Source organism: Solanum lycopersicum, chromosome 2 (assembly GCF_036512215.1).
Source record: "Solanum lycopersicum chromosome 2, SLM_r2.1".
NCBI lineage: Eukaryota > Viridiplantae > Streptophyta > Magnoliopsida > Solanales > Solanaceae > Solanum > Solanum lycopersicum.
The window spans coordinates 47,947,246-47,964,534 of record NC_090801.1 but is presented as its reverse complement, the minus strand read 5'-3'; positions in this window follow the sequence as shown (position 1 = coordinate 47,964,534).

Here is a 17,289-nt window from a genome sequence, read left to right as displayed (position 1 = left end):
CATGAGTTCATTAATAGACCATCTATCTTTATATGTGTTATAAGAGATCTTAAAGGGACCATATTGTGCAAGTAGAGTATTCAGGATATAGTGCACAAGAAAAGTTTCAGACATTTCGACTTCAAGAATCTTTAGTTGTGCCGCTAAGTCTCGTATTTACCTAATGTGCTCACACACATTTCTCACACTAGTAAGCCTTATTGAGAAAATTTCATAATTAAGGTATGACATCATCAATAACCTTCAGTAATGCTTTGACATCGTTATGTTGTTCGACAAAACCACAAATACTAGCAGACATTTTGGTCTTAATGAACATAACACTCAAATGGTTAGAGCGTTCCCATTGTTCATGAAGAAAATCTCATCTTGAGTGTTGATTGCATTAATAGGTGGCTCGACTTTCCTGATATCCATACACCCTAAGTGAAGGAGAATTCTCTCCTTCCAAAATTTATAGTTCTCACCATTCAATTCATGAATATCACAAATATTAGAGAAATTTGCATGTTGCATAACTGAAAAAATAATACATGCATACTTAACATAAATTTGAGGCAAGTAATATAAAGTTGAATCTACTGACATAAAAATTGCCTTTGGGCTAAATTTTTAATTCAGTTAGATTCATATTTATGATAAAATTATCAATTTAGTAGCATGATATTCTATCTTTATGACAAAACTATTAAACTCTCATTCATATTTCTGTGGGTAATTATGAAAAGTATTTAATATTTCATATTAATTTAATTATGCAACTTAATAATAAAGAAATTAAGTTATCATATCATGCATAATTAATTACAATTCTTATGTCTAAAAATTTCTTTATGTGATCCTTAACTTCTAAAATTTTATTCAATTAAAGATGTTGTGGATAAACTTTAATCAAATAAATTCTAGATCACTTAGACATTTATTTCTTTAAGTGATCCATAATATGATATATATATTATCATTTCATTAAGATTCATGTGGCTAAATCTCAATCAAATAAAATTATATGAATCACTAAATATTAACTCAAAATCATATACAAGATTTATTGTTGAACATTATGCAACAAAACAACAATCTCTTTGCTTTTTATTATTAGAAAATATTTTCAAAAATTTCAAAACAAGACCTTAATTTTTGAGAACCATTTTGCGTGACTTAAAAAAATTTCGAAAATTAACAAAGCAGAGGAAATTCAATGGCTCTGATGCCAAATGTTATACATTACAGAGCAATGACGCAACAAAAATATAGAGTGATCGACATACCTCCAGCCATTGTTAGTGTGAGTCTACAATTTTTCTTTCATTCAAATATCTTCTAAGCACGCAAAGCTTCACTCTTAGATGTTATGGAGCTTTTAGAAGTAATGTGCTTTGGGACCTTTGAACCAAATGACATATTTATAATCGTGCTTCCATCAAGAACGATTAATAGGTTATGAAAAGTTACCAACCACTTAGTAGGATAGTAAATTCATGTAGTGGGATAATGGATAGTTAACCCATTAGTGGGATAATGCGTAATTAATCACTTTCCCATTAGAGGGATGATGGGTCCATGAAATGGGATAATGGACCCATCTAATACAGACCATATCAGCATTAACAAAAATGCTAACAGGATGACCATGGACAAGGGGCGTAGAGTTGGCAGAATGTTTCTTATAGAGTCGGTTCATCATCATTTGCATCATTATTTTCTTTCAATTTCTGTTGCGGATGTTACTCGCTCGAATAAGTTGCTCAGTCTTTACATAATAGGATGGGTCATCCTTGTTCCTCTCGGCTTCATCACATTCTCAAATCATGTATCCCAACAACATATGACATTCATTGAAGTCTCTCTTTGACATGTTCTAATTATACCAGTTTGAAAAGTCACAAACATCCTTTTTCATCCAGTTCATCTTCTTACGACAATCTATTTGATTTGGTGCATAGTGATGTTTATGGTCCTTCTCCTACTTTGTCAAGGATGTGATATAAGTACTTTGTCTTATTTATTGATCATATATCTAGATACATATGGTTGCTTTTTTATTCGAAGTAAATTCGAGTTTCCGACTCTCATTATGAATTTTCATCAAGTATGTGTATACACAATTTCATAAAACTATAAAAATATTTGTTCTGATTCTGAAAGAGAGTACACTAAGACTAGTCTTGTTGAGTTTTTGAAAAACAAAGGAATTATTTATCAATTCACTTGTCCTCATACTCTGGAACAAAATGGAGTTGGAGAAAGGAAGAATCAATATGTTTTGTAAACTACATTGGCTTTGTTGGGCACATCTAATATGCCTAAGAGTTTCTGGCCTGAAGCAGTACATACTTATGCATATTATATTAATATAAAAACTCCCCCGTTCATTGCTAATGAGACACCGTACTTCAAATTATTTCATAAGAATCTTGGCTATTCTCATTTGCGAGGTTTTAGTTGTGTTTGCTTTGTCCATCTTCCAACACATGACCGACATAAACTTTCAGCAAAGACATCATAATGTATTTTTGTGGGGTACAGACCTACATTTACACACAAAATGGGTATATATGTTATGATGCATCTCGTCGCCAGCTTCGTGACATATTATTTTTATGGTAAATTTTCTTACAAACACAATTCTAAACCTGCTTCACAATTTGTTTCCTTTTTGTATAAGTTTGATGATGATATGGTAGCTATTGATCCTCCAAATAATCCCATTAACTATGATCATGATGATCTCCAGCTGTCCTGTTCTTCGTTTGTTGACTCTACATACACATCCCCATCTTGCGAAGAGGAATCGTCTCATCCAGTTACTTTACCACGCCGATCTAATTGAAAAGATTGCCATGCTTCTGAACGACTCGGTTACTCTCCCGAAAAATTTGGTAAGTATTATGACATGCATACCAAACTACATTTGGTTGATGTACCTACATATTACTCTCAGGCGTTTACACAAACTTGTTGAAAAGAGGCAATGTTAAAATAGCTTCGCGTATTGAATGCAAATTCTACTTGGGTATTTGTTGATAAACCAAAAGATGGAGTTCTTATTGGAAGTAAGTTGGTGTATTATATTAAACTTATTAGAGATGGTACAATGATCGCTACAATGTTCGATTAGTTGCTCAATGGTATATACAAGAATATGGGCTGGATTATGAGGAGACATTTTCACCAATTTTTAAGATGAGAACGGTACAGACATTATTAGTCGTGACTTCAATGAAAGGCTGGACCTTACATCAAGTGAATGTGAAAAAACACATTTCTCCAAGGCGATCTGGAATTGGTAGTGTTTATAAAACCACCACCTGGATGTGTACTGCCAAGACCAAATGTAGTTTGTCATATCCGAAAATCTCTTTATGTCTTTAACAGGCTCCCCAAGCTTGTTTGACAAATTTCGATCCGCGATTCAAATTGCGAGCTTCTCTTTTAAAGTTCTTCAAACCATTCTTTGTTTCTTCATACTTCTCCAATAGGTATTACAATACTTCTCATCTATGTTGATAATATAATTATCACAAGAAACGATCCACAGAATATTACTAAGTTTAAAGATATCTTGCATACCTCATTTAATATGAAGGACTTGGGACGACTGAAATACTTTCTTGGACTTGAGGTTCTACACATTCATTGGGACGACTGAAATACTTTCTTGGACTTGAGGTTCTACACATTCATCTGGGATGATGCTTACACAACAAAAGTATGCTCGTGATTAGGGGTGTAAAAAATGAACCCTAACATATATAACCCGCCCAGAATTTTAAGGGTTGGGCTCAAGATAATTTGAATTGGGTCCAAACTCAACCCATTTAAGCTTAACCCATTTGAAGAGAATTCTCAGTTGAGCCCAATTCATTCTCCAATTTCATCCCATTTTAATTATTTTTATTAAGGTATGTTCCTATATTGAAGGTGTGAATTATTTTCTATTTAACATCTTTTAGGATTTATCTATCTATTTATTACTTTTAAAATTCTTTAGCGGAAATTCAAATTGTGATCATAAAAGTTAATTATCAATATGTTAATTATTGAGATTAATCGGGTCAAGACCCAATCCGTTTTTAGCCCATTTGATCCCAACCCATTTGAGTCCAAAGTAAACTTGGGCGGGTCAAGACCCAACCCGATTTCTATTCAACCCATTATAATATTTCCAATTTCAATCCAACCCGCCCATTTGACACCCCTACTCGTGATATTGTAGCAAGGGCTGGTTTTACTGATGACAAGGTTTTGTACACCCCAATTAAGATTAATACGAAGTACAATGAGGTTAATAAGAAACCATTCAATGATCCAACATTGTATCGATCGTTGATGGGATCATTAGTTTATGTCACTCTCACAAGGATAGACATCTCATATGCAGTACAAGTTCTAAGTCAGTTTGTGGTTAATCCTTACCGTATACATCACACTACATTACTTCATGTCATTCAATATGTTCATGGTTTTATAAGTCAAGGTGTTTTTTTCCCTTCTGATTCTTCTATACATCTTGAAGGATATGCTGGAGTAGATTTAGCTGGTTGTCTTAATTCTGTTGCTCTAGTTGGTGTATGTTTCTTGATACATTCTTGATATCTTGTAAATATAAGAATAAATCACGTACATCTAAATCATCTACAAAAGCTGAGTATCGTGTTATGTCGGTAGCAAGTTCAAAAGTTATTTGGCTACGAAGGCTATTATCTGAGTTTAGTGTCACTATTATATCCCCTACAGTACTACATGTTGATAACACTAGTGCGATTAAAACACCCACGACTCGGTGCAACACGAAAACACAAAGTGTATAGAGCTGGACTGCTATTACATTCGAGAATTAGTTATCGATCGTCTCATCATTCTACAATACATTCTTTCTCATGATCAACTTGTTGATTTGTTTACAAAGACGACGACACTAGCACAACATCAATATCTTATATCCAAACTGCTACGTTGTGATCACCAATATAAATTTAAGGGGGGATGTTAGGAAAAGCTATAATTGTATAGTAATTAGAAAATAAATTTTTATTAGAATATGACTGATTTACTAAATATATATTTATAATTATATATACTCCTTCCTAGAATAAAACTTTTACCTTCCAATTGTATAACTATAAATATTTTCTTTCTACTGTATTTTTGATGAATAGAGAATTTTTCAGAATATCTTTTGTGCCTACAGTACTACATGTTGATAACACTAGTGCGATTAAAACACCCACGACTCGGTGCAACACGAAAACACAAAGTGTATAGAGCTGGACTGCTATTACATTCGAGAATTAGTTATCGATCGTCTCATCATTCTACAATACATTCTTTCTCATGATCAACTTGTTGATTTGTTTACAAAGACGACGACACTAGCACAACATCAATATCTTATATCCAAACTGCTACGTTGTGATCACCAATATAAATTTAAGGGGGGATGTTAGGAAAAGCTATAATTGTATAGTAATTAGAAAATAAATTTTTATTAGAATATGACTGATTTACTAAATATATATTTATAATTATATATACTCCTTCCTAGAATAAAACTTTTACCTTCCAATTGTATAACTATAAATATTTTCTTTCTACTGTATTTTTGATGAATAGAGAATTTTTCAGAATATCTTTTGTGTCTCTAGCACATGTATCTACATCATTAAAAGATACAGGCCGAGTGACATCAATATATTAAATGTATGAGTATTTAATAAAGTTAAATAACAAATAATTGAAAGAAAGGATTGCAGTAGATATAGATATATATTAAACTGAATGTAAAGAAATAAAGAAGTGAAATTATTAAAAGCTTTACAAAATACTTTCTCAATTCTGAAGTCAACATAATAAGTGATATATAAAAATACACTTAAACTCTATTAGAAGATTTTCTAATCGAAAATCGTCATTATAAGCTACGTGATGATATTGCGTCTCGACCATACTATCAGAACTGTCCAATACCTTATCGGGGTATTGAACACTTCGACTAAGTGGATTCATTAAGCTATGACAATTACTTTTAAAAGCAAATAGAAAGAATATCAAATTTATATTTTTTGGGAATTGGTTGGGCTGTTTCCTATCTATTAATAGGATTTTGGTTTACACGACTTGTTGCGGCAAATTCTTGTCAAAAAGCGTTTGTAACTAATCGTGTAGGGAATTGTAATTGTATACGGTGTCTGAAAATATATCGGATCATCAAATCCCATTTTCTGAAGATCTTTTCATTCTCTTCGGGATCAAACATCAATTGCAACGATTCAATAGACGGCTCATTGGGCTAGATGTAGATGAACAACCCCGCCCCCCCTAAATATCCTCTTTTAACCCTAAAATACCCAAACATTCTCTTAGTTGATCTATCTTCTCCATTCCATCTGAAGACTGTGTTGATTTGAAGTTCTCTTCCATGGCTACGATAAATTTGAGCTAAAGCACACATCAATTTTTTTTCTAAATGGTCGAATTGAAACATAATCTTTTTCTAACACCATCTAATTGTTCTAAATCGGAATGATGTTATTGAGCATTCTTATCAAGCTTTACATGCTTGAGCTTAATTGTTGTACATCAAACTATAAATGCTTGAGCTCGAATACTGTTGGGTTTTAGCAAGTGTGAATGGGAAAAGAAAAGAGAGAATATGAAAGTGAGGGAACTACTTTGGAGGGAACATGAAAAGTCATTTCTCTCATATCGGCAAAAGAAAGGGAAATTGTTGTCCTTATAGAAGGAAACACTTCCATTACTTCTTAAAGAGCTAAGAAGAAGATGCCCCCTCGCGCCGTCGTCGTCGTCGTCGCTCGCTCGGCTTTGGCTTTGGCTTTGGCTTTGGATTTGGATTTGGATTTGGATTTGGATTTGGATTTGGCAAATGATGTGATTGATTGATAAATTTTTTGGACAAAATTTATTTAATCAGTTTTTATTAAATCAAATAAATCCTGTTAATATTATCTCTTATAAATTTGCGGGTAACAATAACATTCCGAAAAGTTGTTACTTTTTCGAAAAGTCGTTACTTTCCAAAAAGTAGTTATTTTTCCTAACACACACATTTTTTCCTGAAAATGACTATAAAAGGAAGTCAATTTTTGATTTTTCAAACACTGAAAATTTTTCTTTCTCTCAAATAAAATCAAAGTGTCGATAGACCGAGTCTGTGTGACTTGTTGTTGTTCTTAAGTTCGTTGAAGTTAAAGAAGTTTGAGGTACCGCTATTTCTTTAACAGGTTTAATCCGTTTTATCTTGGGAGAAATTAATCCATAACCTTGGGTACAGTGAGGGGATTAAATTTCTTAAGGACACACAGTAGTTTCTGTGGACTCGGATTAATTCTTGTATTTTATATTTTTTCTGCTTCATCTTATTTCTGTTTCTGTTTATTAACCTTATAAATACAGGTTATTGTAAGAATAACAAATACTACTGTTCTCTATGTGTTTTTTAGTTTGATTTTAATTTCTTGTTACAATTCATATGTCAAGATTAAGTTAATCAACTGGTTAAAGTTACAATGAGATTATTAATATTTTCTAAGATTTTGCTTGACGGTAAATGTTACTGAACCCTAGTGTTTGAGTTGGTGTGTAGTAACACAGTACTTTAGACTTGCCAGGACATCCTATATATGAACTACTTAATGGATTTGATAAGATATTACATTAGTTTACTCCTCTTGCTAACGAGGTTGTTGCTTATCAATTGATTCTTTAGTTGTGATATGAAATATTATATCTGAACTAGGTACATGATGGGACCATGGTTGGTGCTTTTCAAATATATCTCTATTTTGAATTTTAGTCACCTAGATCTTAGTGAGTAAGATATGTAATTGACATGTCAATTTTTGTCATCTAACCAATTACCGCCCGCCATATGTGTTGCATACTCATTCAAATGGTGAGCTTGTTCAAGGAATGACACATTGATCCAGAAAGTTGTCACGTTTTGCATTAGGAAAATACACTGACTTAATTGCCTTATTTTCTCTATTGTTGTTGAACACATTTTTTCTATTTTGATAATTCATAGTTTCTTTTACCGCTACAAGATAAGAAACTGAATATATTGGATTGTTCTTGTTTTAAGTGAATGACATTGCTGTTGCGGAAGCCGAATATAAAGAGAGTGATGGAATCACAACTACTATATCTAAAGGTAGTTAATAAATAGTAAATGAGACAACAACAAAAAGAACACCAGGAATTAACGAGGTTCGGCAAACTTTTGTTTTCTTTTGCCTACTCCTCGGACACAACCAACCAATATTTGTTTCACTCCAAAAGAGTACAAGTGAAATATTGCAAGAGAGAAAGAAAAAACAAATGCCTTAAGAGATGAGAAGACAAGTGAGAGGTATGTTACAAATGAATTAGGAGCTACCTATTTATAGGAGTAAATTCTTCCTATTGATGTCATCCATGACATCACAATATGTCAAAATGTCAACATTTACCTTGTGAAATCAATTTATGGTTCACCTAAATTTCACCTACAAAAGTTGCTATCTTGACTTTTATACCAATGAAGAATTATCCTCCTAACTACCATATCTTCTCATTAATCCATTTTTTAATCTTGTCAAATTTAACAAATCTCCACCTTGGCAAGATTCTCCATTTTCAACTTTCTCTCAACAACAATTTTGATTGTGTCTTCAACCCTATTCTTCAATGTTCAACAATGTTGATCAAGTTCAAACAATGTTGAAACTTGACTGCAGTCACCACTTTTGTCAACATATCGACAGGATTATTTGTAGTATGAATTTTCTGCATTATGACTCCACCATCTTCTATGATTTCTCGTATGAAATGATATCGGACATCAATGTGCTTCGTCCTTGCATGATAAACTTGGTTCTTTGCTAATTGAATAGCACTCTGACTATCACAAAATATTGTGATTTGTTCTTGTCCAATACCAAGCTCTCTAAGCAATCCTTAAAGCCAAATTGCTTCCTTCGCAGCCTCTGTAATTGCCATGTACTCTGCCTCAGTGGTAGATAAAGCAACTGTTGACTGCAAAGTAGACTTCCAGCTAACTGGTGCATTTGCAATAGTGAAAACATAACCAGTAGTTGATCTTCGTTTGTCCAAATCAACTGCATAATCTGAGTCACAATATCCAACAAGATATTGGCTATCTTTCTGCTCGAAAACCAAACCAACTTCTACAGTATTATGAATATACCGTAAAATCCATTTTACAGCTTGCCAATGATCCTTTCCAGGATTGTGCATGTACCTGCTTACAACTCCAACAACGTGTGAAATATCTGGCCTTGTGCAAACCATTGCATACATCAAGCTACCAATAACATTAGCGTATGGTACTCTTGACATATATTCTCGTTCAGCTTCATTATTAGGTGACATAGCATCACTAAGCTTAAAATGAGGAGCAAGCAGAGTGCTAACCGACTTCGTTTTTTTTATTCATACCGAATCGCTTTAGTACTCTCCTCAAATATTCCTTTTGAGATAAATAGAGTTTCTTTGAATGTCTATCTCTTTTTATCTCCATGCCAAGAATCTTCTTTGCCTCACCCAAATCCTTCATCTCAAACTCCTTTCTTAGTTGAATCTTTAGCTTCTCAATTTCCTCTCGACTCTTAGAAGCTATCAACATATCATCAACATATAGGAGAAGGTATATAAAGGAATTATCTTCAAGCTTGCTCAAATACACACAATGATCGTATTTGCTTCTTATGTACCTTTGCTGCAACATAAACTTGTCAAATCGTTTGTACCATTGTCTAGAAGATTGTTTCAATCCGTACAATGATTTTTCAAGTTTGCTCACCATATTTTCTTTTCCATCAACTTTGAATCCTTCTGGCTGAGTCATGTAGATTTCCTCTTCCAAGTCTCCATGTAAAATGTTGTTTTTACATCCAACTGAACTAGTTCCAAATTTAACTGTGCTACCAAAGCCAACAAAACTCTAATGGAGGAGTGTTTTACAACTGGAGAAAACACCTCATTATAATCAATTCCCTCCTTTTGAGCATATCCTTTGGCCACCAATCTTGCTTTGTAGCGAACATCTTCTTGGTTAGAAAATCCTTCTTTCTTTGCAAATACCCATTTGCACCCAATTGTTTTCTTGCCCTCTGGGAGATTGGCCAATCTCCATGTATGATTATGATGAAGGGACTACATTTCTTCATCCATGACAATCCTCCACTTATCTTCTTCTGAACTTTGGACTGCGTCTTTATAAGTAGTGGGAATGTCATCAGCTGCAATTGAGTCCGCACAAGCCACCATATCTATGAGTCGAGCAGGTTTTCTTAATGTCCTTTTTGGATTGCCGGTTGCTATTGATTCAAGTTGTGGTTGAGGTTCTTGAGATGGAACCTCCTCTTCGACTGGCTCTCCTTCAAGAGGAAAATTTTCCGTTGTTTCCTCGTTTGATCCCTGTGTTGGGAAAATTATCTTTCCCTCAAACTCCACCTGCTTTGAAGCACCATCAATTTGTTTGACTTCTTCAACTGTTACCTTATTTGTCAAGGTAGATTCATCAAAGGTAACATCCCTGCTGAAAAAGACTTTTCTTGTCTCAGGACACCATAAACGGTATCCTTTGACTCCAGAAGTAATTCCCATAAATAAAGCTTTCTTTGCTCTTGGGTCCAATTTTGACTCTCTTACATGATAATATGCAATTGAGCCAAATACATATAAAGAACCATAATCTTCTGCAGGTTTTCCATACCATTTTTCAAATGGTGTCTTCCCACCAATAGCAGCAGATGGTAGACGATTAATAAGGTGGCACGCATATGTTATTGCCTCAGCCCAAAATTCTTTGCCCAAGCCAGCATTGGACAACATACATCGATTTTTCTCCAGCAAAGTTCGGTTCATGCGTTCTGCCACTCCATTCTGTTGTGGTGTATTTCTTACGGTGAAATGTCTAACGATGCCATTTTCCTCACAAATTTTCTGAAAAAGATCATTTTTGTATTCGCCACCATTGTCTGTGCGAAGACACTTGATCTTTCTGCCACTTTGAATTTCTATCATCGCCTTCCATTTGAGAAAAATTCCAAATACTTCATCTTTTGTTTTCATCGTATACACCCACAATCTTCGAGAAAAGTCATCAACAAAGGTTACAAAATAGTGTTTCCCACTTAATGAAGGTGTTTTGGAAGCACCCCAAACATCCGAATGAACATAATCCAAAATACCTTTAGTATTATGGATAGCTGTTCCAAATTTAACCCTTGTTTGCTTTCCCTTGATACAATGCTCACAAAACTCCAAGTTGCAAGTTTTTACTCCTTTTAGCAATCCTTGATCTGATAAAGTTTTCAAGGATTTCCCTCCAGCATGCCTCAAGCGCATATGCCACAGCTTGGTCATTTCTGCCTCCTTCTCATCATTGGATGTTGTTGCCGCTGTCCCAATAACTGTACTACCTTGATAGTGGTACATGTTATTATTTCTTCGAATTGCCTTCATTACCACCAGTGCACCAGAGCATATTCTCATCACGCCATTATCTGCAATGACTTTGAACCCCTTTGATTCTAGGGCTCCTACAGAAATGAGATTTTTCTTCAAATTTGGTACATATCGAACATCTGTTAATATTCTACTTAATCCATCATGGTTCCTTAATCGGATTGAACCAACACCATATGCGGTAAGAGGATTATTGTTTGCAGTGTGAATAACTCCACATTCTCCTTCTTGTAAATCAATAAACCAGTCCCGATTGGGACACATATGATAACTACAAGCTGAATCCATCAACCATACATCAGATGATTTTGATGGATCTGTTGTAACTAGTGACTAATCGGAATCTTCACAATCAGCCACATTTGAATCCATGACAGCCTTCCCATTATTTGGTTTGGCTTTGCTATTCAACTTTGGGCAGTCTTTCTTCCAATGCCCTTTTTCTCGGCAAAAGGCACATTCATCTTTGCTGAGTCTTGATCTTGACTTGGATCACCCCTTCTTCGTTCTCATATGATTTTGAGAACGACCTCTCGCAACTAGTGCTTCTGCTTCTCCGTCTTTTTGTTTTTCTCTCTTTCTTTGTACATAACTGTATAGGGCAGAACAAACTTCTTTGAGAGATACTTCATCCTTTCCATGCAGTAGAGTCGTTTCAAGATGCTCAAACTCATCGGGAAGTGAACTTAACAACATTAAGGCTATATCTCCATCCGTAAAAGTCACGTCCATATTTCGCAAATATGTCGCAAACTTATTAAAGCTGGTGATATGATCATTCATTGTGCTACCGGGTACATAAGTGAAGCGTAACAGTCTTCTTTTCATGTAAAGTTTATTTTGACTATTTTTCTTCAAGAATTTCTCCTCCAATGAATTCCATAATTTATTTGCAGATGTTTCCTTCGTGTATGGATACTTTTATTCTCTTGCAAGGTAAGATCGAATGGTACCGCAAGCAACACGGTTGATAATCTTCCAATCTTCTTCTCCTACACCGTCTGGTTTCTTTTCTTCAATGGAAATATCTAGCCCTTGTTGAAAAAGAAAATCAAGCACTTCACCTTGCCACATTCCGAAATGTCCTGACCCGTCAAAAATTTCAACTGCAAATTTCGCATTTGACACAATTCTTGTCATAAGTGAAGATGCCAATGATGACGTATTATTGACACTTGATGTGGCCTCATCATTTTTCTTGTCTCCCATTTTACTACAAATACTATTTACCAGCTAACAATGCAAAGACCAAAGTAAATCTTTTTCTAATGTGGAAGTTCAGACTATGCTGCAACCACAGAGTATACTCAGATAATACCTTGGCTCTGATACCAATTGTTGCGGAAGCCGAATATATAGAGAGTGATGGAATCACAACTACTATATCTAAAGGTAGCTAATAAATAGTAAATGAGACAACAACAAAAAGAACACCAGGAATTAACGAAGTTCGGCAAACTTTTGTTTTCTTTTGCCTACTCCTCAGACACAACCAACCAATATTTATTTCACTCCAAAAGAGTACAAGTGAAATACTGCAAGAGAGAAAGAAGAACAAATGCCTTAGGAGATGAGAAGACAAGTGAGAGGTATGTTACAAATGAATTAGGAGCTACCTATTTATAGGAGTAAATTCTTCCTATTGATGTCATCCATGACATCACAATATGTCAAAATGTCAACATTTACCTTGTGAAATCAATTTATGGTTCACCTAAATTTCACCTACAAAAGTTGCTATCTTGACTTTTATACCAATGAAGAATTATCCTCCTAACTACCATATCTTCTCATTAATCCATTTTTGAATCTTGTCAAATTTAACAATTGCTTTCAGTTTGGTAATTTTTCTTTACTACCTTCAGACTTATTTATCTTGTGAATTTTGATTTTGATGCTATAAAAGAGGGTTAAATTGTGAATTAAGGTGAATATATGATCAATTTTTAGTTATTATCTTTGCCGGCAATTACAAATGCCAGAAAATATGTTTTTTCTAATGTAGCTTTATTTACAATAGTAAAAGCCGCTAAAGGTAATTATTCTTAGTGGCAATAATAAGACTTTTTATCGACACTCGATACAAATTTCACTGAAAACTTTAGTGACACTAAATTCAATGACATTTAATTAAATGTTGATAAATGTATTTGTGGCAATAACTATTGCCACTAAAATAAACATTAATTTCAGCTGAAGGTCTTTTTTAGAATAGTGCAAGCAGTGTAAAATTTAAGAGGTAATAGTAAAAGCCAAATTCGAATAAACACTACAAGAAGTAGGAAACTTACCTCTTTCAATTTTTTGTTGGAATTTTTACATTATAAAATTGTATAATCTTGGAGGAGTTCTCTCAATATTGGAAGAGAACATGTTCCTTTTTAGCAGTGACAACATAAGATATAAAGGAGGTTGTATAGATTTAGTAAAATGTAGATGGGTGTAATTAATTTTCAACTTGATATTATAAATTGAGAGATTACAGTTTTCTAAGTGATTTTAATGTGCATAAACTTTTGAATTTTCAAAATTATGAATGTTACGAGCTAGATTAAATATCTATATATATATATATATATATATATATATATATATATATATATATATATAAATATAAATATATAGATTATATGATAATAATTAAATTAAATATATATATATATATAGATTATAGATGATAAATATTATTAAATTAGATATTTTAATTAGGAATTAATCAATAGAAGTGCAAAAGTCATTCACATTTTTATTAAAAATGATATAATTTAATATTTAAATTAAAATATTTAAATGCTTTTATAACATTTTAATTTAAAGTAGGGATAAAATCGTAATTCAATTTTTTAATTTTTTGTTCCCTCTTATAATATTATACTAATTTCTGAGGCCATGCTTCGCACGTGTGTTTCATGTGAATTTATATAGATAAGTTAGAATGACAAAAATTTCATGGAATTATATATGTAATTGTAATGAATAATAAAATACAACAATTAAAAAATAAGAATAAAGACTTATGACGATAAAATATTTATAGAAAACTAAATTAAGAAGTCTAATAGAGCTAAAAAAAAAAGAAATAGATTTAAGAAAAAAAATACAATGTAGACATTATTCTTATAAAATTGATGTATATATAGATGAAAAAATAAGTATAAACTTAGTACATAACTCTCTGACTTCTTATCGACTCCTTTCATATCCTATCAAAATTTCAGAGTCATCTTCATCTACTTCAACTATAGAACAAAAATAATAGTCTAATACTCTTAGTAGGGATTTCATGAGATAAAGAAATTGAATATATGTATTCAGGGGTGTCTCAACCATAAGACCACTAAAGCAATCACTTTCATGAATTGATAAATTTGAAGAAAAAAAAGTGTATGGAAAATATAATTAAGAAATTAAATTGAATACAATTTAGTTGATTGTAGTATCTTTTTTAGATTCTTATGTGGCTAGTTAATTGTAATATACTTTCTAGTTTCGCGTGTGACTATCTATATTATTGTCTAGTTCATTTATATTATGATGATTATCATGAACCAACAGTATTGTGTTCTCTTACTTCTCTTCATTATCTTTTATTCTTTCATTATTGAATATTATGAAGTCTCTCAAATGTTCAAACATTCTATATTATGTAAAATCTATTGTTGTATGTTTATAAAAGGGAAAATTGTATAAAATAACAAACTAATAACCTAAATTAAATTGAATAGCTAGGGTTTGATTTAATTGTGCTCCATAGCAAACATTGACAAAAATTTGCCAGGCGTCTCTCTCCCAGAAGTCTCGCTCGCCACTCTCCCATTCTCGCTTCTCTCGCTTTATACACAGAAGTGTATAATTTCTGTTTCTGTTTTGTATAAAGCGAGAGAAAATTGTATATACACATGCAAAAATGTATATCTTCGTGTTATACACTTAATTATATAATTTACAAACATTTTACTTCAAATATTGCAGAGAAGAAGGCCAAAGAATTATACAATTGTGAATTATACAATTGCAGTGAAATACAATTTTTCTAGCTTTATACAACAGAAGTGTATATATTGTGTTTCTGTTTTTGTATAAAGCGAGAAAAACATATATCTTCTTGCTATACACTTATAATTATGCAATATAAATACATTTTAATTCGATTCAACTGTATGCAAAGCTAATTATACAATTGCAGCGAAATAGGCCAGCGAATTATACAATTTAGGCTAGCGAATTATACAATTTAGGCCAGCGAATTATACACTTTTATATGTATAGCGAATTATACGATTTTTATGTTTGCTATGGAGCGCAATTATGCAAAGTTTGCTATATTATACAAATATGATTTTTTGTTTGTTATATGTGAAAGTTGCCCTATATAAAAAGATCAAATTTGTTTTAAGCGTCTTATTCAAATTTAAAGCACTAAACTAATCAACACTATTTAAAATTATTTATTAACTTTCCAAATTCATTGCAATAATATTTTATTATCATCGTATTTTTAAAAATCTTGAATCATATTTTATTATTTTAACTTTATATTACATAATTTTCATTAACAAATTACGTTATTTACATTCTTACTTCATAATGTCTATATATATATCCAGTTTTTCAAGACCTTGTTTGTAAGAATACCATGAATAAAAGATTATCCGGCATACACTTTTGATCTTATTACTGAATATCATAATCTGAGGCTTTTGTTCCTCTTGTATTAAGCACTGCAACAAACGACAAAAAATTAAGTCGAAAGCAAACAAAATATATACAATAATAAATACATAATAAAATCTATAAGCAAAACATAATATGTATGCATATTTAAATTTTCTTTCATTCAACATCTTTTCAATCTTGAAAAATGGTAACATATATCAAATTAAACAAAAAGCGAAAGACTAATATCGTAAATTAAACAATCAAGATACATTAATGAAATGTGATGAATTTTTTTTTTTTAAAAAATCTCTTTCATTATCTCTTCCACCTTAATAATGAACCTGATGAAAATTCTTTCTTATCATCAGCATTTCCATGGTTCATTTATCTCAACAAAACAAGCAAAATAAAAAAAATAACTAAGATTACTTCGTGAGAAAGTTTACATAAAACTACCTTCTCTTGAAGCACACAAGTGTATTTATAGTAGTAAATATATAATGTCATATAGAAACTCAAAAGTCATGCCAAATCAAAAAGTCATACAAATAACTCTTGGTTTCTTCACCATACATGCACTTGCAATTAATCTGTGATTATATTCTTCACCAAACATGAACTTGCATTTAATTTGTAATTATTTATTTTGGGTAATTCATTATACAACATAATTAATAATTATTTGATTTTCATTCTGACAAATAACTCATAATCTAAAAAATAATTAAAATATTGTTGCTTAATATTTAATTAATTAGGTTTGTAAAATATTTTAATTAACAATAAGGGCAAAACTGTAATTTAACTTTGAAGATAAAACCTATTTTATTATGATAGATATGATTATATGCTGTTCTTTGCTTCAATAATATTGATGAAGTAAAATATGCATGACCGAGGAATGAAAAATAAAATATAATTATGGTAAACAAGCTCATAATTTGGGCAGAGTCCAACTTATTACCTTCTACTACTTGGATTTAGAGTTAGAGTTGAATAAGGCTTACATTGTATTATAAAGCAATCGTAATTAAAAAAAAAACTATGAGCAACATGGACAGCCGCCCAAATATTCCTTATTTGCCTAGAGATATTGTCAACTCGATCTTCTTAAAGCTTCGTGTGAAAACTCTTTCACGA